The sequence below is a fragment of the Pleurodeles waltl genome, chromosome 1_1, assembly GCF_031143425.1.
Source record: "Pleurodeles waltl isolate 20211129_DDA chromosome 1_1, aPleWal1.hap1.20221129, whole genome shotgun sequence".
Taxonomy (NCBI): Eukaryota; Metazoa; Chordata; class Amphibia; order Caudata; family Salamandridae; genus Pleurodeles; species Pleurodeles waltl.
Window position 1 is genome coordinate 743,288,511 of NC_090436.1, and position 26,420 is coordinate 743,314,930.

General features: G+C 41.9%; 1 protein-coding gene across 11 annotated transcripts in view; it reads left to right on the forward strand.

The window, feature by feature from the left end:
* Positions 1 to 26,420, forward strand: part of SEMA4D (semaphorin 4D) — a 498,348-nt gene that overhangs the window by 113,658 nt on the left and 358,270 nt on the right. For 8 of the 11 annotated variants that reach the window (XM_069227530.1, XM_069227533.1, XM_069227504.1 and 5 more), the window contains one exon: positions 18,885 to 18,932. The exons of 1 other annotated variant lie outside the window; for it this stretch is intronic. The gene's annotated coding sequence lies outside the window, so the exon portion shown is untranslated. Of the gene's footprint in view, positions 1 to 1,392; positions 1,575 to 18,884; positions 18,933 to 26,420 lie in introns of all 11 variants that reach the window. 2 more of the 11 variants (XM_069227508.1, XM_069227522.1) reach the window with 1 other exon arrangement.

Genomic DNA, 26,420 nt, shown 5'->3' on the forward strand with positions numbered 1-26,420 from the left:
CGTTCCCCTCAATACATTTTCTCAGGGTTAAGAAGGGCTGCGTTAAGTCTCAGAAGGCTCTCTGTGCATGTATAAGAACCAGGATGAAGTGGATTAGTGCCTGGAGGATTGATAATTACTGGTTAGTAATTTGATCATTAACTAGCACTGACAAAACAAATACCTGTTTCATTTGAAGTGTATGGTAATATTTGTTCTAGTTGAGATGATAGATGCTGTAATTACACAGGATAACACAGAAAATATCTGATTGTATCTTTGTAAAGGCTGCTATGTAGTCAAGTGTTGCGTGATGCCTTTAGCCAGCCCTCCACTGCGTGTGCATGGACACGTCCTCATTCAAACACTTCAGTGGAAGCATTTCCTTGTAGCCACTCAATACATCACTGCATGCCCATGAGTAAGAAATATGTGAAAGATAAAAAAATAAAGTGAACTTATCATCAAGTGAATGATGCAACCAATGGTTGAATGAAGCTTATCCCTCTGCGCTTTGTTTGTATAGATGCTTTGAGACAGCTAAAGATACCTGTCTAAAAAGCAAAGGCATTCAGCTAGTGATTTAGACACTGCATCAGTCACTTGGGGGAATTGAATATCCTTTCTTCAGTGCAACAATTTGTTTTCAGTGCCTCTTATGCACCTTACAGTGCGTACCACAATGCATGGAGTAACAATCCCTTAGCTACAGACTGGACAGGTATTGTGGGCTTAATTATGTTCTTTGTTGGCCCCTCACATTGCATGAATTAATGGGTCTAGTGACTAGCATGAATGGCCATACGCAGTGCATATATCAATGGGCTTAGTAACAAGTGTCAGTGGCCCCACACCATGCATACATCAGTGGCCTAATAGCAAGCGTTGGAGACCCCACACAGTGTCTACAACACTGGGCCTAGTGAGGAGCATCAGTGGCCCTACACAGTACTGCCATCAATGACCTAGTAAGTAGTGTCAGTGGCCACACACAGTACATCCATCAGTGGGCCTGCTAACAAGCTTTTAGTGGCCCACTACCTCTCTGGATCTAATGAGGAGTATCCGTTCAAGCCTACTAAAGATTGCTAGTTACCCCACCTCCCACTGCATCAAATGGTTCCTAAAAGTCTATGTCAGTGGCCCCACAAAGTATTTGACGGCCTTCAAAGATGAGTTGTTCCCCTCTGTAGAGGAAGAGGTGACTGCTACACATTGAGCATCCAGTGAGTGAGCCTCTCGACACACTGTTGCCACTGCTATAGCGTTAGTGATTGAAAAAAAGATAAGTATGCTCCTCTGTGGTGGATGGAGATGCCAAGCAAGTGGGAGTGTGGCATCTGCAGATTGTCCTAATTTCTGGATGTTGCAGCCCAATTACTTGAATATATATTTTTTCATGTTCTCGTTTAGAAAGTACAGGTGAAGTAGCAGTGTCTGAATCAAGAATCACAGCAGCAATTCTGAAAGTGAAAAGCCGAGCTGGGAATGATTTCGGAGACAGTTTGAAAATAGAAGTGGCAGTAGTATCTGTGAAGGAGAATGCGTAGAATTCAGAGAGGAAGCCTACAGCACTGTTACAAGCCTGCAACAAGGTATAGTCTGTGCAGTGTTGAAGGATAGCATGTGTCAAAGACCTTCTAAGGAATTTACTTGATGGATTGGAACGTTATATTTATGATATACAAAGTGTTGTGGATTCGTCAATTCAGATGTAGGATGAAGAGAGGTTTTAAATGGGCCATCCAGAGTAAAGACAATGCGGTTCTTTTTACTTGGTCTTCCACTGCTAATCATCACCAACAATTAGCATTCCATAATGTACCTTTGTTTGTCAGTTTTGGTTTTGTTATACTGTGACATTATTCGATGAATGGCCCCTTTAAAGGAATGCTTGCCTGTGCATGACCCACCAGTGTACAATAAACATCTGTTGTCTGTGAGGTATGCATAGCAGCTGTGCTGCGGGTGTGTATTGATGTTCCCTAGCTTTGAGAGCAGAGGGGAGAATAGCTCGCCTTGAAGGTGATTACTTGCCACTTGTTTTTGTGACTTTAGTAGAATATGTATTGTCTCCGGGATTAATCATTATGCCCTTTTTTGACGCTTCTCTGAAGGTACCGTACAAGTGATGCTGAAAGATTCTTATCAGACATAGACATCCAAAGTGCAAAGGATTCAACCCTGTTGCGAGCAGAAATGGGGTCACAGTTGGCCCTCCTGGTGTTCTCTGCTTGCTGATATTCTCCTACAGATTATACATATCCGTTTGTACTTGCAATCTCTACAACACTAGAGAGCGAAACAGTCGCCTTGCAGGACCGCAGGAGACAATCCAGGGACAATCTTTTGCTTGGAAAAAATCTTATCTGGATGATAGTACCCAGGGTGGTCCACCTCCCTCCTTTTAATTCTGCTCCCAAACCTCTCTGCTATGGGGGTCCCACAGGGCTCTGCATTAAGCCCCACATTATACAACGCATCTCAAACCACTGGCCAAACTAGTTGAGTACTGGGTTCTAAAAGTTATTTTCTAAGCTGATGATATCTATCTGCTTCTGTCATTTCAAGAAGATAGTTGTGATGCACTGCCAGTTGTTAAACAGTACCCGAGAGGCTTATCTGAGTGGATGGACAAAAATGGTCTTAACTTAAATCCAGAAAAGACTGAAATTCTTTGATGGCATTTGATTGGGGACTGATTCACATGTTCTGTCTGTTTCCCTTAGATAGTAAGTAAAACAAAAGTTTATTTTAAAACCTTATCTATTATGGGCTGCTGTCAAGAAGTAACGAAAATGTAAGCGTAATTCTTGCCTCAGGTCCTGAAATATGATAGGAGGGTGACTGCTGATGTATCTGACCGCAGTTCGCCACACACGGTACGTAGACCTTACTTGAGAGAGGATGCTAGAGAGCATAGAAGATTACATCCAACAGGATATGTGCTGAGGTATATCTCGCTTAGTATGATTCCTTATGACTTTTTGTTATGCCAAGGTGCACCTGGCTGCTTTCTCTGTAATGCATACCTTGCTCACTGTTTGCGTTGCCCTCATCCATTCTTTCATCTTTGTGATTTACTTCCTCTGACTGCATAGGTTCACATGGGGCTTTCTTTAGTTCTGTCGTTCTATGGGTCGTACGGAGGTTCGTGCTATTTCTGAAAACACTGTTCTGTGGAGCGAGCATTGCTTGGCGCTTTTTTGGCGGGGGGAGCTGGGGAGGCAGTGGGGGATTTATGTAACATCAGACCTCTCTGTTGTCTATTTATTTTTGTTTTTCTAAAAGGCATTCTTTTTCTTCACTGTGAAAATTGTGAAGTACCTTTTACATTTTCGTTGGATTATGTTTACATTTTAAGTGAATGCGTAACTGACCACATGTTTTGGTTTAAATTGAGGGGGTCACCCATTGGTTGGCATTTGCTTTCGTGGAAGTTGAAGAAAAGTAAGGGTCTTCATAACTTTGTAATTCTTTGTTTTATTTTTTCAATAACATTTTGATTTTGGTTTTACATGTCTTCTTTACAGACTATGTCACTTAGGGTGTGCCAATAGTATGTGATGTATAAGCATGAAATGCTGTTAAGTTTGTCAGAATAGATGTGTGTACCTCTCCTACTGCATTTACACTGAGAGGGTAAAAAATAGCAAGCCAGAATCATTATTTCCCAGAAAATAAGTGTATGACTGAAACTATCACTGCAACCTAACTGCAGGATTTGTGGTAGAGGGAGGGGAATTTATTGTAGGGAGAACCGTACTTTCCATCTGAAACAGTGTGGGATTCTCGAGGATAATACACCCCAAGCCCACAATAAAACATTGACCGTAAGGTGCCTTTATTTAAACTGGCTTTAGCATGAGATCCTCTTGCCTCAGACTCCAAACACACCAATTACAAGTTGTCCACTTATGTAAGAAGTGATTATCTTTTTTAACATAAAGGTAAAATCCGAGACATATGAAGCCACTGTTGGTGTTGATGCTGCTGCATTACCATTGGCGAATCTTTAGACTCTACCTACTACTACCCCTTTTGCATGTGCAGCCTGTCCCACAACACCTAAACCCCTTTTTGTGACTGTCCTATCCTCTTATTACCTTCTTAATGTGCCCTCTGCCTTACCACCTAATACATTTGTGTGAAGAATGTTGGCTGTCCTGGAGCTCTAACTCTTATTGAATTACTCAGTGATCACTAGGGGTCCCTCTTTTCGGGGAGCTTGGCAGGGATGTCGACCTTCCTGCACGTTAGTTCATGTTCACCAGAGTCAACTAGAACCTATTTGATTTGGTCTCCAACACGCAGTACCTGACATGATTGAGAGGCAGACTATGCCCCCTGTAACAAATTGAGTTATTAATTGAAGGGGGTATGTACCCACCAAGTAGTAATCGCAGTCCCTGTCGGGGTGAATCCTCCAGGTCACTAAATTAACGTGAACTCAACCCCCTGGTAGCTATGGCACAGAGCAGACAGGCTTAACTTGGAGACAATGCAAAAAGTATTTATGTACTACTAAAACAGTTGAAATGCAATCAGTAAAAATCCCAAAGTGAATTTAAAAATAGAGTAAAAGTTAAAAAGCAAAATGCCAAACAGTCCATTAAGAGGAACCAACAATATGACATTTTAAAGTTTTTATAAGCAGAAATAGCGGCAGAAGTGGAAATTCCAAGTGATAATGATCGCTGTAGAACATGACCTAGGTGCCATTTGAGTGCCTTGGACTGTAAGTTGGATACACTAACCAAGTATTTCCTGGTCAGAAAATGCACATTCTGACTTTAGCCCTTTAAGTCCCAATCCACCACAGGAGTACAGGACCCCGAGGGGGTGGGGAGGGGGTCACCTTTTGGCTTTTTTTCTTTCGCCACTTGGCAGATGGAGGCCAACAGGAGAATCCTGTCAAGGTTCAGTTGTCACTGGTCAGTTCAAGGAAAATGCCTCCTATAGCTGCTTGTTTCTCTTTAGCATTAACTGGTGGTCTCCTTTATGATCCTTGCAGCCCACTTCTCTGTCCTGGGCACAGCAGGAGAGAGAGAGCAAGTCAAGTCCTCTAGGGCTTCTCTCAGGTTGCAGAAAGTAGGTTCAGTCTTCTTCCGATCTTGCTGAGGCCCAGGAGTGTTCTGAAGTGAGTGCCTTGAGCTGCCACATTTCTGCCTGGCACGAGCTAGTGGCTGGGAATGACCCTTTAAAGCCCTAACCAATAGAGTAAAGATTCTTGGGGCTAACCCTATTCATTTTGAGCATTTTCAAGATGGCCGAAATCAGATTATTCAAGCAGGATGTGACACTCAAGTAGACCTTGACACTTTTTTAATGTCAGTCCTCCCACCATCCTCTATATATTCTATCAGGTTCAGATGTGTCATATCTGCCTCTTCAGGTCAGACTGTAGTTTGTTCCTGGGAGCAGCTCGCACCTCCCCCACAGCTGCCAGGTAATAGTTGAAAGGCACAAAATGGCCTTGGAAGCTTTAGGCCAGCAAACAGTAACACTTATAAAGTGCCTTTTCTGTAATAGACAAAATTCGACTTTCTAGTTAAATTGAATATTGTTTAACTATTAAAGTTATTGAAATGTTTTTCTAGCTGTTTCCTAGGCGGTGATCAAATGTATTAAAATTAACGTTGTATCCTGGTGCTTTCCGATGGAACAGCTAACCGTGCTACATTAAAAATTCCCTTTTGGGCCTTTTCTCTGTAAGGACATGTTTTATATTAGACTTTTACTTGTCCTACTCTTAAATACTATGCACCCTGCCTTAAGCAGTAAGACCTACGCAGGAATTAACAATATTTAAAAGGGGTTATTTTGAGTGCCCAAACATGCAGTTTAATCGTGCACAGCCAGGCTACGGCAGCCATGTTTGCATTGTCATCGCAGTGGGCAATTGAGTGCTGCAGCCTACCTGTACCATTTAAGTTGCAGACACTGGGTACCCTGCGGGTACCATGTACTAGGGACTTATAGGTAAGGTAAATATGCCTAAAAAGGGTATGCCAGTATTATCATTTTGAAAGTTCTTAACCTGTGGTCCCAGGGACCTGTGATGCCTACTCAGCAGATCAGCGAGTGCTTAGAAAATCACATAACATTAATAGATTATTAAAGTGTATATAACTAAAAATGCAAATTGTAGTATTGAAAATGTTTTAAATGTTAAGGCATTTGTGAATTAAAATATTTCATCATCTTTTTCCTTATTTGATGAATGCCTCTTTCTGTGTTTTAATATATTGTTTTGAGGTTGAAATCTTCGAGGTTGTTTAAGCTGGTGTCCCAGCTTCTAGTAATGGCTTAGTAGGTGTCCACATATTCCAATAATAGATTGGGGAGTCCCTGGATCCCAGTGGAGACAATGGAAGCCGGCACTAAAAGGTGTCATCTATTTGATCACATTGGAGACCTCCACTACATTACCTTCTATGTGCCGGTCATCTTCGTGATAGTTCTGCACCCCTAAATATTTTAAGGGGTTTAACTACCGCTGTAGAAGTTATCTAAAACTAGGTGGATGGATCGTTCTCACTACCTGAACATTGGGCAAATGTAGGATTTTGCCTATCCGTATTGAGACCAAAGACTTCCTTGAATTTTGAAGTTCCTTCATCGTATCAGGCATCGTCCGCTTATATAGATATTATGTGTATTGTTTGGGAGATGTATCTACCAGTATGTGTGTTTGTTTGAGATATATCCACCACGTTTGTGCTCTGCAGTACATAAAGCAGTCCATGGGCTCTATAGCCAGTGTAAGGTCATCACTGTCGAGTGCTCCGTTTAGTCTTCCATTATATTAAATAAATCTGTCCTGTACAGACCTGCCAGACCCATTTAAAGATGCCAGATCCCATGCCCATATTTCACAAAACCTCAAATAGATGGTCCCAGATCAAAGTGTCAAATTCTTTTTCTATATCTAAAAAGTGGACCACCACCTAATGTCCCTGCGGAACCCTATCTGTAACTGAAAACCGACATCAGAGGTTGGTTGGTATGGGTGTTCCTTCCAGGGATAAACCCACTCTGCTCGGGGTGTACCAAATCACGCATCAGAGGGAGCAGTGATTAAAGACTTTGTTAGAGAGAATTTAATAACTGATTAGGCATGGTCACTTTACTTGAGTAAGTACCCAATCAAGCCAGCAACTGTAACACTAGGCCCTTCTTCAGAAGTAAAAAAAAACAGTTTTGCAAATTTTCCTCCTTTGAAACGTGTAAGACAACACAACTGCATCAGAGTCTCTCTGAAGGAAGTACTAAATTTAGTCTCCAATGCTTGACCACCGAATATGGTGCAGGACAAGTGCCAAACTAGTTCGGCCAAAAAGGAAGAGCTCCGAGATTTGTACTCCCTCAGGTTGCTGGTATTTTTCTCGTTTTATCCAGCATGTCCCTTCCACTCCCTGACTTCCAGCAAGCCAATCCTAAGGGAGTGATTGTCCAAAGAAAAAAACACATTTGACTCAAACAGAAGTTGTGCATTGTGAGTGTGAGATTAAAGCTGGAAGCCCGGGAAGTGAATAAGTGCAACAAATGGCCCGCCATAGATGTTAAAGCGGTAGCAAGAGATTTCAGGCCTCTGTGGAACGCCATAGGTAATATCGGTTGATGAGAGAAACTGTCACATTGTAGACTCTTTCAAATAGGGAAGAGCTAAACCATTTAATTGCTGTTTCACACACCCCGAAAATAAGGGTTGGTGGTATGAAACGCAGTTGACGAATCTGATAAAATAGATAATGACGCTCACAATCTTCAGCCAAATGTCGGTTTTACAGAAACGCCATTAATGTTTCAGTGCCTCTATTTTGTAAAGCTGCTTGAGCCTCATCAGGAGGGCAGTTGGAATTCTACAATAAACAAAGTTGCTTAGAAACCTAGGGATCCAGTATTTTCGCTACTGCTAGAAGAGAGATAGGCAGTTGGTTGGCTCAAAGGCCCCATACTGGGATTTATTTTCAGTAACAGGTTTACACTGTCTTATTTTACCAGGAATTCGGTATATCATAGTGTTATAGTGAAAATAGCACTTGAGAATGTTCATCGGTCACTCCTGGTCTACCCTTAATCACCCCTATTGAGAATGATCACATGATGCCCATTCCTTTGTGTCTGATTTGTTCTCACAATGAGGTGAACCTACTAGACTACCTGAAAAGGAAAGGTGTTCCCATAAACTAGTGCAAAACCCAAACTCCATTTTGGCTTACATTGTGGTTTGTTGTATGTTTGATCAAATAGGTGTACAGTGCTTTTGAATGGGTCGGTTTGTCGTCATACTTATATACTGACCTAGCCCATATAGAAACAGAGCATGCAAGGGGATCCCTCCTCTGCAAGATTGCATTCTGAGATCATGTGGTATGGCTGATCAAACAATGCCCATTTCCATTGGTGAGTCCACTGTGCCTATGGACTGACACCTAGAGGATATAATTCAGATGAAGGCATAATCCCTCTTCAATTGGGATTCTGACCGAATATAGTAGGTTTGTGCATTGTTCTATAATTCACAATTTTACTGAAACACTTGATATGTGCAGCCTCACGCTGCGACCCAGCTTTTTCTAACATGAAAATTCTTGCCAAACAGGCCGTAGTCTAGTCTATTTCTAGGGCCGAGCGCAAAGCGGTCCGATCCTGCTGTAATATCTTTGGGCTTTACACAGCATAATCGCGCTCGTTATTTTGTTCCAATTAATGTAGCAAGAAAAGTCCGGTTAGGAGTTTACAACGGTAATAGCTCTAACTCCACTAAATGCGAGGTCCGTTGCCTTGCAAATGCTTGTTTGTTTTCCATTCACCGGCTTAAATGTTTAAGCGTCTTATCACTCTGGTTTAGCCTCACTCCGAAGTGCATCATCAAATCACAATAATAGCTGATCTTTTGCCCCCAAACACAATCGGGCACGACCTATATACACACGTATGCACACACCATACCATACCTTTCTGCAAATGCGCTTCGGTGCCTCGTCAGGGTTCGCATATAATTGTGTATAATGCAACACAATATCGTGGAGGGTTTAAGCCCTCCTACTCGCCCTAGCAAATGCACACCCTGGCTACTCTCTCCCCCGTACGCATGTATACACTCCATTTGCCATAGTCTGTTTAGTCTGCATGGCAGTGGCGCAGTTTCGCAACCAAATGGCCTTTGTTACACTTTACCTGGGCCGGAAAAAGACCCAGCTTTTCGGGGGAGGGGGAATTAAGGGGTGGTGGTTTTTTTTTTTTTTTTGGGGGGGGGGGGGGGTCACTGTAAAAAATAATTCTGCTTCCAAGTCCACATCTAATGTTGTTCTATAACAGTTTAACCTTTAGACAAGTCTGAACAGAGCGCAAAAAACAATATAAGAAGCATTTTTTGCAACATGCAGCCCAGATTAGAGTGCTTTAGGTCTAAGAGTAATTGCAACAGCCTTTAGAGCCTTTGAACAGCAGCTAGGGAATAATTGCAGCCACTTTTCGTTAAAAATGCATATTCCCTGGTTGCTGCAGCAGTGGGTAGTTTCAATACCACCCCCGCCTGACCTGGGCCTCCAGTCCGCTCTTTAGAAGTATAGTATTAACTGTCGAGCCTTTGTTTTCTGGAGCTGTATAAGACTCAGGACACACAGTTCAGGTGAAATGTACAGGCCACCAAGATAGCGTTAACAAAGGGATCAGATGTAAGATCTGTTCAGTCAACCTTTCAAGCCTGAGCCAGCCACAGAGCATTCCTGGGGAGGGTCAGTGTGGAGCCACGTGCAGTATAAGGAGGCCGGGCGCGTGCACCCTGTTCTTTGATCTGCCTTTTATGACACGTTATTTCATCTCTGGGGGCACGCTGGCAAAGATCTGCTGAGTACGAGACTATTTTATTTGTTAATGGTTTTACATTAGTTCTTCGCCCTCGGGATGGGCGCCAACCACCCTGCTAGGATTATTAGGTGGGGCTCTGTTTTTAGGTCTCGCAGGGCCAAGACATTTTGCTAGTGTGTGACACACACATGACAGATATGAGGACCGGCCATTGACCGTAATGAAGTGTGTATTTACTATTCTACCTCCACACATGCTTTGATAGTAGGAAAGGCTATGAAGCGGACCAAGGCAAATAGAACTTCACTTTTAGTTTTTTGATGCACTTGCTCGAAGCTACTTAAACACACTACGTGGACCGGTCCTCCTAAAGCGCCAGTCCTCCCAAAGATAGTCTGTGTCTAGAACCTACAGTGTTCTTCCACACTATGAGGACTGAAGTGGTCCTCAGAGTGTGGGGGGGGAGCACTTTTTTTAATTAACCCTCTTCATCTACCTGCCTGTTAGTTTCCCATTCAGCCACCCACCACAGCATGAAACTCCAGGTCAGCCATTGTTTTGCATCATTGTGAGTGACTCCAGTCTGCTCTTGCACAAAGTGCAAATCTTCATAAAATGTAGTCCCTTTCAGTGCTAGGGACTAATGGCTCAATCTGTTCTTCAGTTAAAAAAAAAAAAAAAAAAATGCCATTTAGCAAATGCTTGTTTTACTTTGGCGAGGGACTGTTTCTGCCAACACTGCTACTCAATCTTTCTGTGTGTGCATGAGTCAATATTTTTGCCTAAAATTTATTCTAAAATGGCTGATTTGGTGCACATGCATCTGCCTCTGAATGTTTTTTTTATTTTTAATATATGGGCTAAAGGACCCCACCATACATTATAAAGATATTGCATGTCAGAGGAGTTTCATAACCATATAGAGGAATGGGGCCAAAGGCCAGTTTCTTTATAAGGTTATGGAACTATGAGGTAATTTGCATTATTCTAGGTATGGCCTGGGATACCTTAGTCTAGATGACACATGTTCACATCACCTTTCCGACGAACCACTTAAAACCTTGTTACGTAGCTTTTTCATATGAAAAAAAAAAGTTTTTTGCAAACACGAAGAATAAAAATAAAACCTCTAGTGTGAAATTAAACACATCAAAAACCTTTTAAATATTTGTTGCAAACATATATTGGAAACAGTTCAATACAAGTCGGTTAAAAAAAAAAAAAAAAAAGCTGCAGTAGCTTTCAATGTGTAAAAACGTGCAGAAAATTTCAGCTTTTCTAGGTGCAAAAAACATGTTCTCTCTGCCATTGCAAGCTAAAAAAATATAGCAGAAGAAAGAAAAGTAACATTGTTTTTTAAATGGCTGCTTCAATTATACTTCATGACTGACCTGCCTTTCACCTCTGCTGCTGGCAGCAAGCGTTGTGATGTCAGAACTCCACTGTAATAACTTAGAATAGTTGATTGCTGAGCTCTTTTCTTTATAATTGGCAACTAGGTATGTCTCAGGTCATCGATTATAACGGAATTGGAGACCAGTTTATATAGAGACTACAGATTCCAATGTATTATTAATATCTTGCACAGTTTTTTTTAAAATTAAAATTCACTGTAAATATTATCAATTATGTTATCAAAGATGTAATGAGTGCCTTAATTTGTGGGGTAATTAGCAGTGTATGGCGAGGGTGCAAGGTATAGGTAGCTTAGGGCATTAGTTTGTTACTCACGGTAACTACTTATAAGAGGTGAATTTCTGTGGTTTTGTACATTACAAATGTGAGCTGTACTATAACGTTGAGGGGGAGTGTAGCCCCCTCCTCACCCTCTTGCACTGTATTTGTCGAAAGCCCTGGAGAGGTGACTGTCCCCTGAGTTGGGGTGCTCGCCCCCCCCTGCATTCGATTATTAATTGTGACCTGAGGATGTGACTGTTCCAGCGGCTGAGGGGGTTGGCCAGGCAGTCCCCCCTACCTCCATTTTCTTAAAAGCTTCAGGGAAGTGGCTGTCCCCGGTGTTCGGGGGAGTGGGTAGCCTGTTCATTCAAAATTGAGTTGGCCCTGGCCTACCCAAGAGCCGTTTCCAAAACAAGCGCAAGAGCCCGTGCTTGGTTTTTATTTATTTATTTATTTATTTATTTAAATAATTTTTGGCGGATCCAAATATGTAGTGTGTGTGTCTATGTAAATATATATTTAAGTTAGATACTGAAAGGCGATCTCACTTTTTAAAATTGACAAATATTTTTTTTTCAATTTGTCTGGAAATCTCATTCTATCGTTCATCAAAGCCTAAATCTCTAACTCTCTCTCTCTCGCTCTCTCAGGGGTTGGTAGCTTAAGGAGGTGGGCCGCATGGACTGGCCACAGGCCAGGCCCTGCGTCCAACCCCTGCAGTACACGGCTGAAAGCCATACGCGGCTGTGATTAAATTAAATTGAAGTGTAAGTTAATGAACCATAATTTTACGTTAAAAAAAACCAAAAACATAGAAATTAACTGAAGAAGACTAAGGTACAGGGTTGTTTAGTTAGGAAATACAATTTTTTTAAAACATAGAAATTCACTTAAACGTTACAGTGACGCTGTATGTAGGCTCACATTTTAAATGTACAAAACCATAGAAATTCACCTGTTACAGTTGGTTATCTCAAGTAACTATATGTGCCCGAAGGTAACTATAACTCGTGCCATGCACTTCTGATTACCTTACAAATTACGGCACTCATGACATCCTTGATAACATCATTGATAATATCAATATAATATTTACAGTTAACTTTCTGATGAAAAAACTGTGTATGGCGGGGGCACGAGAAGTTACCTTAGGGCACAAGTTAGTTACTTGAGGTAACTAACAGGTGAATTTCTGTGGTTTTGTCATTTGAAATGTGAGCCTAACAATAACATCCCTGTGAGTGAGAGAGAGAGAGGCTGAGAGATTTTGCAGTGCCAGCAGATCATCACAGTTCTTATAAGTGCAAAAACTCACGCATTTTGGTACAGAATTCATCTCTGTGTCAAGGTTTTGGTACAAGGATATATTTTGCACTGAAAGTAGTGCAAAAAAAGAAAAGCACCTTCAACATCTGCTTGTTTTCTGTGTTCAAAGTAAATTTTTATGTGAATTTTGTGTAACAAGTGAAACATTAAATTAAGCAGTATAATCTAAAGTTCACAGAGGCCTAGATATAAGTGCTTGCTTTGCAAGGTGTTAGGTTGTTTGCAGTGATGATATGTATTTTAATAGTAAACATATAATTGTTTTAGAGAAGACGGTTTTATGATGATGATTCTGAAAATCTTAGAGCAGAAAGTGAGATGGTGAGATTTAGTTTAAATATGAAAGCAACACTTATTGAACCCGTATGTAAAGCGTTACGTTGCCTATTGTCTCTTTTTAATTTACAGTTCTCTCTGTTAGAAATTGATGCACTAGGATAGGAGATAGTTTGATGGGATTATTTGTGGGAAAACGTGAGTGTCAGACAACTGTATTGAATAGGTGTTTTTGTGTTATACTTACGAGTGCTGAATTGAAATGGGAAAGAAAATGTGAAACCTTTTTTTTTTTGGTTGAAATTCTGAATTGTGATGGAAACAAAGATTTGAATAGGGTCAAAATAAATCAAGACACTTTACTTGCTGATGCACAAATGATAAATAGTCATTGAAACACAGTTTCCTCATATCATTTGTATGCAATGTAGTTTTTTCCCCCAGTAAAATAAAATAACTGTGAAAATGTAGTGGCAGTTTCAGTGGAAAATGTACGGTGTGTAAATGGCAGTGCACTACCACACAATGTTTTATTACATTAACAACTCGCTGTCTCATCTCCATTAAAGCTTTGGGGGTTGTGAATGTTTGGTCTACAAAGTGAGCTGTGGTTCCAAAGTTTTGGAAGCACTGAACTAAAGACTAATGGATAAAGTACAAGGAGAATTTTGTAGGGGGTGTCTGCATTTTGCAGAAAAAGTGTAGAAATTAGTTTGAAGTTGGAACTATGTAGCAGTTGAAAGGTTTTTCACTTATGGGTTTAAACTTGTGGTCCAGGTGTAAATAATTTTTAACCTAGGAAAATAGGCGATGGGTCGTGTGTAAGGATGGGGCATGAAAAATCCTCTGAGGGTTATCATAAAGGCTGCTGAAGGAATTTTCTAGGATTTAGTTTTGATTGCTTCGTGTGAAAGGCGACAAGGGATGAGAGGATAGGGGTATCAATGGCTGGTGGTGGTTCATCACAGATGGACAATCTAGATGGGGGACTGCATGGCATTGGAACCATTTGGCTCAGGAGGAGATTTATAGGACCAATAGTAAGAGGTTCTTAATTAGCGAGGAAGGCTTAAAGAGGGAATTTTGATGAGTAATATTAGAAAGGTGGTGGTGGGTCGTTGGGCCCAAGACGATGATTTTTAAGGAGAGGGTGGGAATAACAGTTTCTTGTATTACACTGCTTGACAACTTAGTTTTACAAGGATACTGACCTGGAATAGAGCTGCAAGGTGCATAAGGTGCTTTAAAATTGCTGCTATTAACTTTAAACACTACTTGGTTGTCCGTGCTTAATTGGGTCATTTTGTCCACAGCTGCCTTGTGTGTGTTCTTCCTTGGACAATTTGGAGCAAATGGGTGGAACCATATTTCCTTACTTAAAGAAAACCTAAGCATTGGGCTAAGGCATGCTGTTGGAGAATGAGGGAGATGACACAATTTGTAAAGAAAATGTGCACAAATGTGCGTCTTTATTTCGGGTTTTAACACCAATATCTCTTGGTGTATGATGTATTCAGCAAAGACTGGACGGAGGCAATTCATAAGGTTTATTGTTGAGCGACAGTACGCCATTAGAAATATTGTACAAAGGTTTTGAGGACCGTAATGGTTCATGAAGGACCGGAATAAATGTGGCCATCTCACATCATCCTGTTGGAGCTGACACACCTTCCCTTCTTGGGACCACACAACCAACTTCATCCCCAAAGCAATTCCGACTGGCAGCTCTGCCTAACTGGCTGAAGAGAGGTCACCTCTGGTGCTGTTAGTGCAGCTGCAGCCAGGGCGCCATCACACTAGAGAAGAATAAGTTCAAGAAACACGACAATAGGGCGTAACTATTTATTCACCCAGGACCAGGAACCGTGTCTTTTGTATCCATCAAAATTCCCTCAGCCCTGCTCAAGTTTAGAAAAGAGCAGAAGACTTAGGGCCAGATGTAGCAAAGGGTTTTTCCCATTCTGTGTCAATGGGAAAATGTGTTTGTACATATGGCCCCTAGTCTTTAAAAAGCACGGCACCATTAGGAAGTATCAGTCCAGTTCTGCTCTCAGACTCAAGATACTTCTCCTGTCACTGATTGGCTGACTCTCTGCCTTCGGCCCTGGACAGAAGAAATCTGCTGCTTTCGGCTGCGTTCTTGCTGTGCAAATAACAACGGCAGCAATTTTCTCGTGTGCTCTTTAGCTGTCGTGCTCAACCTCCTATAGCAGTGCAGCCTTTACATGCAGGATGTGCATGAACCATTTACTTCTCTCTCTCGGTCTCCACCCCCCCACCCCCCCCACCCCCCCTCGTCCTGTCTCTCGCCCCCCCTCGTCCTCCCTCTCTCTCATTTAGCCAGTTCAGACAGACTGGAAGGGGCAGGATGTGTGGGCAGAGCAGACTGAGATTCGTATAAAAACAGGTGACGCCGTGCAAGGGTGCAATGTGAGGGGGGGCGCAGTGTTTGGCGTGTGTAGGGAGGGAGAAAGGTGGCATGTGCAGTAGGGCGTGCACAATCTGGAGCCCAGTACACAGTCTAATGATGGGTGATACCTTCGTACTGAAACAGGAGATTGCGCTCTGGTTTTCTCACCTTTGTTCGTGTAGACGGCATGATCCTGGGGGTTGTGGACCACTCCCCTTAATAACTTTATTACAAATGCATATGTTTGTATGCTGCATACTTTTCCCCACTTGTGGCAGAATTAAAAGTAAAAGCCTGGGGCGGTTTATTGCAACATTACTGACAATGGAAGGCAAACTGTGGGGCCATTCATTTACCACCATAACGATTCAGTGCATTACTTTCATGGCTCGATTGTATCTGTGTGTAAGTCCTTATTCTCAGTGGACGAGGATTCTCCCCCCGCAGACGCCACGCCCCGACCTGCAGTGGTCTGGCCGTTCCTTTTTGGTTTTCAATTGGCAGTTCTTGATCTTGTCAATGACACCTTTGTCTGGTTTTTGCTCTGTGGTACTTTTCTTTGTATCGGGAGTTGCTGTATACTGTTTTTTTTTTCTTCCCCCCCCCTCCATATGAGTACCGTTGCATGCGGAGACTCTCTCTCCACTATTTTCTTGAGAGAGACTTCAGTCCCGCATCTGTGTTCCCTCCCTCTTCTAGAATCGTTAGGCCTTTGGTACCTAGTGGAATATCCTGAGTTGAGCTCTGTTTCACAGCCACCTGCTCTGTAATGCTGAAGCCCATTACCCTGGTATTTCCTGCTCACCCTGAGGCATCCGTTTCGTATCTCTGTGGTGTAGCCCCTCCCTACCTCTGCCTTCCCCAGCTTCAATTGTTGATGGTTTCTCAACGTAACTGTTTTAGTGATGCTAGTACTGATTGATGGCTGTGGTGTTGGTGCGACTGTGGTGCTGGTGGTGGTAATGCAGTATTTATAGTGTAGCATCGGTTGTGGTTTTTAGTGCTAGTAATGGTAGTGGTGATAACATACAGTGCATGTATCAGAAATAACGGATGTGAGGTTGAGTGTAGGATTTAGTTTAAAGTCATCCCGCCTGCATTACAACGCAAGCATGCCATCATATGCCACTAGTATAGGGTGAAAGATGAATACTGCTCTGGGTGGCGCAAACCCCCACTTTACGTATATTTGTGATAATTGGTGACGAGGTCAGTTGGAGAACAAAAGTTGTCTGTGACCAGACTTAAAGTGGGGTCAGACTTCCCCATCGTAGAGTTCTGGTCGTAGTGTTCCCCCTTCCCCTTGAGTAAAGGTGTCGAAGTGGCATCCTCGGATTGGCAAGGTGGGCAGTCGGGCATCGGCGATGGGTCCGTGCCTGAGGCCAATTAATGGGCCTTTTTTTGGTCTATTAAACGTGCAACCTGCTTTGGCCTTCTCGGGCGCCACCAAGTGCACATCGTGAAAGACTGTTATAACTTTTATATACACATACTGAACCTGTCTCCATGCAAATGTAGTCAGGGCAACTGGCTAATTGTCAGAGGCAGAATGACAATGGGACTGTCGCAGCATCCCCCCCTCAGACTCTCTCCAGTTGTGACAGAGCTCCCGATGGGAAGCAGTTACCACTTGCTTTTCAGAGGACTGGGGCAGGGGAGAGGACCTGAAAGCAGGGTAGTGGGGGTAGGTGAGAGGCAGGTAGGGAACTCTGCAGTTGATTTTTGTCCCCTCCCCTCCATGGAACAGGGTGGGATAAATGAGTCTATGCTGGTTTTCTTTGCCTGCCCCATATCCGTTCCTGCAGTCAACAGGGTGAGGTTTTGGCCTTAGCGGACTTTGATACTGGGAAACCAGGTTTAAGTCCCAGCGTCAGCTCGGCATCCAGTGATCCTGGGCAAATCACATAATTCACCTGAGTCTCCAAAGAAATGAATCTGACCTTGTGTAATGTTATCTGGTGCTCTTGTAAAGCTCTCTAACACTCCTGTGTCAAGTTTATGCTATATAAAACTGTGAGGAAAGTGACACTATCTATTTATTTTTGCATTTTCACACTAGCATCATTTCATTTGTTGGAACTTACGCATGATACTACCTGCAGGTAAAATACAAATAATGATGAGACCTTTGCCAGTCTCTGAAGATTACACTACAGGACCTCTCTTAAGTAGTGTAAAAATACTGTGCAGATCTAAAACGCCATGGGTAAGTGTAAAAGGCCTAAGGAAGAAGATGGCTCTCAGGGGATTTTAGGATGAGAAATATTCCAAGAGCAACCAAGATAGGGTGACAAGATTTCCAGAATAAAAAAAAAACCAGGACAGCCCTTGATATAGTAATAGTACTAAATGTTGCCACTGCACTGACCAGTGCCAATATATATATATATATTTTGTGCGTGTGTACGTGCGCGCCGGCCATGCTCCTAACTAAATAGTGTTTTGCAAAAGGTTGTGATCTGCGAATATTGGACACTTGTTTTTTTTTTTTTTTTTTTTACTGCCCGGGCCTAATTGTGGTTCCAACCCTGCTAAGTGGAGCCCCCTTGATTACCTTCCTATCTGTATGCAAGTTGTAAACTTGAAGTAGACCGATGTGCCTGTGAGCACGGGAAACTTTGAATTTAGACAGTTTTAAAAGGTGTCGCTGGTAGCATCTCTGCTTCCATCGGATAATTGCTGCTACTGCGCCAATACGGTGGTAGCACGTGCTAATTAATTACTCTTTGATTCTATTTGCATTCTTTGTCAGTGCATATTAATTGTTCAGAGGGCTCTTTAATTGCTCCCCCAGAGCCTGTATTCAAGTGCCTATAAATTAGCCTCAAAGTGTCCCTAAATAGTACTCAATTTGTCAGTTGTGTAAATGCCATGTAATGAAAACTTTCATGTTATATACCTATGTGGCATGCTACCAAAATACTAATTTACTGCAGCATGTTAACTTACAAAAAGTGTGTGTGTGTGTTTGGTAACTGACCTTGTGGTCTCTCCTCGGTTGCACAGTACAGAATTTCTTCCCACTTCTCCCTTCCTCTGCCCCCATTTCATCAGCTTCCCTCCTCTCGTCTCATTTCTCTGTCCCTCTCTTCCTTTGTCTGCCTTTCTACACTTACTTGAAACTCTTCCTCTTTTGTGTTTATTAATGTGTCGGTGTGGTCTTCCATGCTGTCTGTCATGGCTTGCTTGCAGTAGATGGGGAAGTGGTCCGTCCTGTTTTCTTGGTTGTTTTACTTAAGAACGCCTAGCTTTTCTACGACTCTGTGGCATTGTTAGAGGAAAAATAGGCTAGGATTGCTCATGCCCTCACCACTTACGTTTTTCTAGGGGATTGATTTGTATGGAATTCCTGGAATGGTGGTCTAAAGAAACCTTTATTTTTCCTTTTGTTTTTAAGGGATGTGCAGCTTTAATTAAACCTGGACCTCAACTCCGCAAAATCAGGGTAAGTCTCCCCAGCAACACGCTTGTTTAATCTCATAGGATGTCATTCTCTCCGTTTGTAAAATTGAACCATAATGCAGTGCCATTTTTTCAAAAGTAATTTTTAATTGAATTTTTATATAGCTTTTCAACTCCGCATACATACACTGATCGACTCACAGACCCTTCAGTTACACTTCAACAGTACATGGTCATTCAAGGGCATAGCTTTACTCGGGTTGAAGGAAAAAAAGAGGGGGAAAACACATTTCCTGTAGATAATCACAGACCAATATAGTCTCTGTCAGCACTTCTTGTGAAGCTAATGCAAACACTCAGAGGTGTGGAATTCCTATAGCTGAACACCCAGGACCAGGACACATTGTTTAGGATCAAAGACAACCAGTTTTCAAGTTTATTGTGCCCCTTGGACAAGTACCCCCAACCTCCTGCAGCACAAACCCTTTGGCTGCCAGTTTACAGGGAAAGGAACTGGCTGCATTTTCGGTAACATTTGTGTCCATATGTTAATGCTATTTAAACTTGCATTCATGGTTCATTAAAGCAAAGCCTTTATTATTAGACTGAGCGCTTAAAATAAATGTGGTACGCTCTGACTACACAACTGAGAGTGGTTCCAATTTAAAAAAAAAAAAAAGTGCACATTCACTTTTGAAACATCATGGGGCTATGCATATTCTACCAGAGTGCTCTCTGCTTAGATGCAAATGTTTGCAGAAGCTTGAAATAGAGATCAATAATTATTTTGTTTCAAAATAAAATGTTCAGAAAAAAATGCAACTAGGGAAAATAAATGCAGCTAATTAATGAGAAATTTTAGGTACCATTTCTGTAAAGCATCATTTCATAAAATGTGTTGATGTATGCTGTAACTTCAAAACAAAATTCGTAACTGAACATCAGTGTAACCAGTTTCACCAAGATTATGGGAAACATGAAAATAAACAAGCATTCTCAAAGTGACCCTATCCGTTATTGGTGGTCAGTCGTTTGGTTTTGCCAATGTGTGTCTTGTTTTGACATGGCTTTTGTAAAACTTTACTGTTGTGGGAGCTGCCTGGTCCTCACCATTGTATCAAACATTGGGAAAAGTTCACTTTTTTTCCCTTGAAAAAGCACACATTGCCACAGTAGTTCCTGTCACTGAACAAAACGTCTGCCAGTATGCTCCTTGTGAAAAAGCAGCATGCTATCACTCCCAGTAAAGCCAGATGATAGATGGATGGATAAAGGGAAAAATAGAATTTTAATCAACACAAAAGGTCTGGCTAATGCCAGACCTAAGTAGAATCCCAATTCTTAAAGAACGTCACAAAAGTGCACCCAGGGCTAATATCTATTTGCATTAGTGTGTATTTAGGAAATTGAACTCCTAGAAAATATTTGAGAACTGTATTTTAGCATGAGCAGATGTGCATGTGTAGCGTTGCTCATGAGAAAATCTATTCAGATTTTAGAAGTTTATTTTCCATTCAACCACTTTTTACCCCAACCCTGGAAGAACTTTTTCTTCTGCACTTGTCAGGAGTAAATTTCCAGCGTCTCTCAGTATGGCAAAAAATTAGATGAGAGCTGGTGAAAATCCTTAACTTGCAAGTTAGTAGGTTTGCACAGACTTAAAGGCATTCCAGTCCTGGAACTATTGGTTACTGCTTCCTCCATCCCTAGTATGTAGATCTGCGGAAAGTTGGCAAAGTAAAGAAATAGCTAGTATTCAAGCCCTACTATACAGGGAGTGCAGAATTATTAGGCAAGTTGTATTTTTGAGGATTAATTTTATTATTGAACAACAACCATGTTCTCAATGAACCCAAAAAACTCATTAATATCAAAGCTGAATATTTTTGGAAGTAGTTTTTAGTTTGTTTTTAGTTTTAGCTATGTTAGGGGGATATCTGTGTGTGCAGGTGACTATCACTGTGCATAATTATTAGGCAACTTAACAAAAAAAAATATATACCTATTTCAATTATTTATTATTACCAGTGAAACCAATATAACATCTCAACATTCACAAATATACATTTCTGACATTCAAAAACAAAACAAAAACAAATCAGTGACCAATATAGCCACCTTTCTTTGCAAGGACACTCAAAAGCCTGCCATCCATGGATTCTGTCAGTGTTTTGATCTGTTCACCATCAACATTGCGTGCAGCAGCAACCACAGCCTCCCAGACACTGTTCAGAGAGGTGTACTGTTTTCCCTCCTTGTAAATCTCACATTTGATGATGGACCACAGGTTCTCAATGGGGTTCAGATCAGGTGAACAAGGAGGCCATGTCATTAGATTTCCTTCTTTTATACCCTTTCTTGCCAGCCACGCTGTGGAGTACTTGGACGCGTGTGATGGAGCATTGTCCTGCATGAAAATCATGTTTTTCTTGAAGGATGCAGACTTCTTCCTGTAACACTGCTTGAAGAAGGTGTCTTCCAGGAACTGGCAGTAGGACTGGGAGTTGAGCTTGACTCCATCCTCAACCCGAAAAGGCCCCACAAGCTCATCTTTGATGATACCAGCCCAAACCAGTACTCCACCTCCACCTTGCTGGCGTCTGAGTCGGACTGGAGCTCTCTGCCCTTTACCAATCCAGCCACAGGCCCATCCATCTGGCCCATCAAGACTCACTCTCATTTCATCAGTCCATAAAACCTTAGAAAAATCAGTCTTGAGATATTTCTTGGCTCAGTCTTGACGTTTCAGCTTGTGTGTCTTGTTCAGTGGTGGTCGTCTTTCAGCCTTTCTTACCTTGGCCATGTCTCCGAGTATTGCACACCTTGTGCTTTTGGGCACTCCAGTGATGTTGCAGCTCTGAAATATGGCCAAACTGGTGGCAAGTGGCATCGTGGCAGCTGCACGCTTGACTTTTCTCAGTTCATGGGCAGTTATTTTGCGCCTTGGTTTTTTCACACGCTTCTTGCGACCCTGTTGACTATTTTGAATGAAACGCTTGATTGTTCGATGATCATGCTTCAGAAGCTTTGCAATTTTAAGAGTGCTGCATCCCTCTGCAAGATATCTCACTATTTTTGACTTTTCTGAGCCTGTCAAGTCCTTCTTTTGACCCATTTTGCCAAAGGAAAGGAAGTTGCCTAATAATTATGCACACCTGATATAGGGTGTTGATGTCATTAGACCACACCCCTTCTCATTACAGAGATGCACATCACCTAATATGCTTAATTGGTAGTAGGCTTTCGAGCCTATACAGCTTGGAGTAAGACAACATGCATAAAGAGGATGATGTGGTCAAAATACTCATTTGCCTAATAATTCTGCACTCCCTGTAGAATTAGCCCTGGCAAAATCAGAGGGTATTATCAGAGCTCTTATATAATGAGATTGCTTCTGTACTTTGTCGCCGCGCTACATGGCACCAAAGGGACAAGTAGATTTTTTTTTTTTTTTTTTTTTTTACAGAACAGGTAGATTTATGAAGCAATCTATACAATGGGCAAGTAGATATTTTATTAAACTTCACACCCCTGATACACTGTCAAGGCGAAGGCTGTGAACCCAGTAGGTAGGGCCAAGAGGCTCCCAAATGTTTGTGGGGTGGGATGCCTGTAAAGGTGGGAGGGGGGGGGGTGACAGATATTGGAATGGGTGGATCCAGGTGGTTGGGCCCCGCAGCCAGAGCGTGAGTCAAAGGGGGGCAGCGGGGAGTGACTCTTCCAATTGATAGCCACTCTGCATTTCCATACCAGCAGGGCAATTGCAATGAACAGTCTATGGACGTTGCAGATGTTTGATGTAACCTGTTGGAGTGATTAGCAGTGTGAGCTTTAGCTCAAAAGGTGTCATCTTGTTAATTTATTGGTTAAGTTTAAGCCACTATGATAGAATTGGTGGTATCCCCATACCTTGTGCAAAAATTATGCATCCGGGGTCCAACAGCTGGACTCTCCATGGACTTTGGTGTATATCACTCTATGGATGAACTTACCCCCGGGGAGGCAGAGTCTGCCATTTGTCAAAACCTTCTTGATCTTCTCACAGCCGAAAGTCCAGTGGGTGTTTAAGATGACATATATCCTAAGTTAGTGTCCTCGCCCTCTTTAGGCTTTGAGTTCAGAGATAAGGTTGTAGTAATAGAGCTGTTGTAATAAGTGTGAGGGGGCCAGGGTTGGTAAATATAATTGCCAGAAATTGCCATGTTTGGGGGCGGGGTCAGCCGGGAAGGAGAGATTGACTGCTTTGAAGGAACTACAGAGTCTGTAATATGCAGTAGTACACGCATAGATCTAGGCTGATCAGGTCCCATGAACTCCCCAGAAAGAGAGGAAACTGGAGTTCACAAACGGAGCCCAGATACTTTGGAGACCCCTGGTCTTTAGTTGTTGGATCGTCCCTGGTTTGGAGATTAATGCTAACTGTGGGTTGTTTGTTAGTGAAATTTGTGGGGAATACTGTGCCATGTCTGAAAGCTATTTTCACTAGGTGTTTGTTGATGGTGTAGCTAGCGTGCTGTGGACCCTAATCCAAACAAGGATAATAGGACCCTGATGGGTGTTTCGGTGGAAAATTACAGCAATAATCATTGTTCAGTGAGCCCCTCTGGCGTCTGGGCCTTAGTGCTTCTGCTCCTGCCTCACCATTGATGGTTACACCCCTGTATCAATGCTGTGTTAAAAAAGCTAATGTGTATCTGTGGATTGGGCAAGTTCTTTTGTTAATTCCAAAGTTGTTTTCAGCGACAAAAGTGGGAGAAGATTTTAGGAGAAGAAATTAGGAAAGCATGTAAAAATATGGGTATGATGAAGAACTTTAAAAATAATGCTGTTACAGTTGTGATGCCTGTACACACCTTATTTAAGTAATTGTATCTAAATGCACACCGTAGACAGCTGTGGCCAAAAAGGAAGAACAAAGCGGGCAGTGCATTCTAATATTAGCCCATATAGTTGGTCCTCATTTGAGGTGCTCATGTGACTAACACCCACTGCAAGAATTTTTGCAGAGATATTCAGATTCACAATAGGGAAAAGCACCCTTATTTGTATGTTCGGTTGACAAAAAATGGGGTATCCAGTCTCAGTATTCTTAATTTTCTTTCAGCACTACAACAAACAACCAATGCATGGCTGCTGCGTAACACGTTGATGTTCTGCAGCCATCATGTCTATGCTGTGAGGTGAAGGCATCCTGTCAGGTCCACTGTCACCCTCCGCACACAGAATTTCCCAGTCTTAGCCTGCTCTCTTGACAATGGGAGAGAGCTTTAGCAAGCTTTAATTTGCTATTTTTATAGCGGTTTATAAAGCAACCATATTGTTTTATAGGAAAAAAAACCATTGCAGAATGATGATCTCACCATGAGGTGATGAACTGAGGAGGATGGAGGAGTCCTGATTTGTTCGCTGGAGTAATCCTGATTTGGTTGCCAGAGTATTTCATAAAATAGGCCACAGAATGTTGGAAAATCAGAAGCTTGAGGAAGGTCTCGGGGGCCGAAGTATTCTTCATTACTATGTGGCTCCATACAAAATGTAAGAGGGTGGAAAATCTTTATGTACCAGTATTGTTAAAGCATGTCATGAACCAACACACTTTCTTTCCGTGAAGAAGATCCATATAAAACTTGGATCAAAACGCATTGGTTATTTGTTATAGTGCTGAATAAAAATAAAAGAAAGAATACTGAGATTGGATTGCCACTTTTTTGGCAATCGTACATACAAAAGATGGTGCTCTTCCTTATTATGAAAGTGTAAATGTGGGAATGTGGCTGATAGTTAACAGCATTGATTAAGTTTTCTGGTTTAACAGGATTTCAATGCTGTTTTTTCTACATTACTTTTCATCTCTGCAAATGACCTTAAATATAAGATGTATATTCATTGATGAAATAAGTTCAGTTGAATGAATCTTGGCCATTACTTCTGTGACCGGATTGGCCGAGGGATGTCCATTTTACCTAAATGATAGCCATATTTTTTTAAGTGCTCCTACCTGTGTAGAAGTTACCTTTATTGTTTTTATTCATTGCCACTAAATATGGAATGTTTCATTATTTGTATTCCTTTCTATGAAGAGTCTTGAGGTGCTGACATAGGGAACTTCCTTAGGGGGCTAAACATGTTTTCAGTTATAAAAGCTATCTCAGTGAATGGTTTTTTTTTTTTATATATGGAAGTCATGCTTTGACTATGCTTTTTTGTGGGAGCTGAATTCTTGTTTCATTTAATGTTACTGTGTGATTCTCTTTGACTTGCCGTGGAAAAGCTAAACATTGGATTTCGAGTGATGTGTGAGAAGGAAAGCTGTAGAAATGGAGAAACTACCGTCTACTGACGCACAGAGGCTAGACATTGACAGAGAGAAGTACTCACATAAATTTAAGGGTAAACGTCTAACCCCGTGACCGCAAGGTTCCGTAGTTATCCCCTGTTGAGAATTTCGGAAACTTGTGCAGAGCTGACGTACCACATTTGGGCATTACGTAAAGGTCTTTCAGACCCCTGCTGCCTTTTGAGTGCTTAGATTTTGATCTTTAAGCAGAGTTACACAATTTTGGTTCACACGCATAACGTTTCTCAACTGGTATTCTTAGCTCTTTACTCCTGCCTCAACTGTGGGGTGGCACCGAGTTTCCAGCGAGGATACGTGAAACCTGTCGCGCCTTCCATTTGTGACGAGTTTAGAAGTGTGCACTTCCCCCACAGTGTATTAACTTACAAATACGACTGCCAGTTGAAGATGGAGCAACAAAAATAGAGGACGGTGTTTCCAGCACTGAGAAGCCACATTTAGCAGAAGCGGTCACCTCTTGTTGAAATAGATGCTGTACCCGAATAGCGCTCCAGATGAGAGCAACTGTACATGAGATTGCGCATATACAGGACTGCGATGAGCACCGTAGTGTGACTGCTTGCAGGCACGTCCTTGTGGATACTCTTGGGAAGGGGGTGGGGGGGTGGACATGGAAGTTAATAAAGCTTTCAAACATCGTTTTAGGGGAAAAAACATAATTTCAGCACCGGTTACGTTATTGCAAGCGTAGCATAAAAAGCAAGAATAGCCTTTTCTCAATGTGCTAAAATAGTTACTTAAAAGGCTTGCATTTATATTTAATATGTACATTTGTATTTTAAATAGAATAGAAATCAAAATGCTTGCAGTGCATAAAGAACATGGAGCTATAGGTCTGCAACAGAGCCAACTTCACTGAGATTTAAGATGGTGGTGGTTTTGAAACCCCTTCATAATAAATAATGGGATTTGTGGTCTGTGCAGACTGATATGGGTTTAACACTCTCAGGGCCGCCCCCCTGGTTAAACAGCCAGAGGCACGTTATTGACTCTTATGCCAAGCGCACAGCAGTCCATAACTGGTACAGCAATGAATGAGTGTTTTTTTGTCTCTAACTGAATTTCGTAGACCATGCTTCCTTGTTGTTTCACAATTTAGCGGTTTGTTACAATACCTATGCCACGTGGGGTGAGCAGTGCTTAATTTCTGCCGGTGATAAGCATTATCAGTTG